Below are 2,304 nucleotides of genomic sequence, written 5' to 3'. Positions count from 1 at the left end.
TTCCCTACTCTCTTCTGTGGAGGGGCTGAGGAGAGATTCACGTAGATACTTAGTGCTTAAGTGCTTCATAAATTTAGTCGATAACATTTTTAGATTGAGAGTGCAGTTTAAGTGTAGGAAACAGATGTGCCCAGGAGTAAAACATGCTGCTCCCTCTGTAAGCTGGAAATATTCCTTCAGAGTACAATGGGTGTGCAGAAAGGCATTATTAGCACACAAATACTGCCTGGAAAGTGAGCAGCTCAGATTTTATCTTTAAGGTGACTTAGGAAACCAAGTTCTGATCTATACAGAAACATACAGGAAACCTTACTGCATTTAGTAAAACTCCCAAATAAAGATACTGGGAATTAAAGTTTAGATCAACAGCTTTCTGTTCCGGGGGTAGGATGTTTGCAGCACATCCAAATTTTTCAAAATTATATACATTATTGGTAGCTTCTGGTGAAAAATACTACTTTTTTTAAAGCTTTTTATCTGAAAACCTGTCTAAATAATTTAAAAATTACCTACTCAATTTTTAAACAGACTCCAGTTACTGTGATACCTATAGTGAAAAACGTGTGGAATATGAAGATAAGAACAGTAAGCTAAATGGTTCTGCAAATGAATTTAGTTTGATAAGGGGAAACAAAACTGTAATTTTCCTTCAGTGCTGTTAATCCTATGGTTTTTGTTGTGTTGGGTTTTTTGGTTTTTTTAACAGAGGACCCAAGATTTGAGGATGGCCATAGTGTTAGTTATGTTGGAGTGATGTGGCTGTGTAGTAATAGGGTGTCTGTAAGGTTTGGGTAAGAGAGAAAACCCTGAATCTCCAGTGAGACCTGCATATTGCTTTCTTCAGTACAGACAGAGGTAATTTTTTTGTAATGCAGACACTGCAGATGTTAGATTTGGTAGTGGAAATGAGAATGATATTGTTCTTTTTGCTTTGGGATGGCCCATAGCAAACATGGTAAGGTGATAGATAGCCTTTCATAATGTTTAAAGGTTAAGCTAAAGCTTCCCCTAGCTTGACTTCTACCACAGGTAGAAGCCTCTTGCCTGCCTGACTTATTAAATAATTTAATTTGCATATTTTTTGGCATTGCAATGTGCACCTGGAGTTAAATGGTGCTTTAGCTGGTACCTCAGGTGTAACTGGTGACCCAAATACTGCAGATGAAAGTTTCAAATAAATTTTTCATGATTTTAAACAGATGCAGTATTTTTTTTATTTTTATTGCTGTGGTATTTTCTGCAACACTCTTGCAGCTATAAACTGCAATTTGTAAGTAAGTGTTACAGTTGTGAACAACAGGCTTAAAATGTAGATAACTTTTTGATGGCAAAGTGGCTGAGGTCTGTCCTTGTGTTGCAGCAAGGATAACATCTTACTCTAGTTTTGGCTTTGGGAATAATTCTATTCCCCTGGCAAACTGTGCTGGTATTTCAAGTCCCTTTGTATACTTTTGTCTTAACATAAAAAGAATCAGTCTGTGAAGCCTCTGTGATGTAGGGGAAGAATCTCTTGAGTTCAATTCTGCATTCTGGGTAATGAAAAAAGCCTTTTTACTGTTGGTTTCTGTAGCTGCAGCTAAACTGGATCCCTCAAGGCTGATAGTACTTCTCATCTGTTTAATCATCTCAAAGCTGAGCTGCATCTTGTTGCTGGATTGCCTGCTGCATGCACAAGTGAAACAGCATTCTGGTAACCCTGTGAACAACCTGCCTCTCCCACAGGTGAGCTGCAGTCAGGAGTACCTGAAATAATATCCACTGCAGCTGTGGAGAGGTACATGGTTGATGGTTCAGATCTGTGTTCCTGTTACAGTGGAGTAATGAAATAGAGGCTTAAGTTCTTAAGCAATCAGTTATAAATCTGAAAGAACCCTATCCTGCTTCATTTTCTGAGACACAGCTTTGAAAATTCAGACTGGGTGGACAAATGCAGAGGCCCTGGTCCTTGAAGCTCTTGCACACTGCTGTATCTACAGGAGCCAGGCAGGACTCGCTCCCTCAACAGGAGCACTGCCACTTTGGAGAATTGTCCCAGTGCCAGTCGCGGCTCTGGGCCTGAATGCCCCTTGAAATGAAGTGGTTTTGATTCTGTTACTGTGTGCTTTGAACAGAGGCCGCATTGTGCATGCTGTGCTCGGTGTCCTGAGGCCTGCAGCAGCCATCTTCCCACCTCCCACCATGCTCCTCCAGCTCCCAGGGCAGCTAGGGCAGTGCCAGGCTCTTGCTGATGAATGTTCTGGTACCTGTTCAGTCACAGGCAAGTGGTGCAGTCTGCAGGCTCTGTGCTTGCCAGGCCTCTCCCAG

The sequence above is a fragment of the Corvus brachyrhynchos genome, unplaced genomic scaffold (genome assembly GCF_000691975.1).
Source record: "Corvus brachyrhynchos isolate BGI_N302 unplaced genomic scaffold, ASM69197v1 scaffold34, whole genome shotgun sequence".
Classification (NCBI taxonomy): domain Eukaryota; kingdom Metazoa; phylum Chordata; class Aves; order Passeriformes; family Corvidae; genus Corvus; species Corvus brachyrhynchos.
This window is presented reverse-complemented; position numbering follows the sequence as displayed.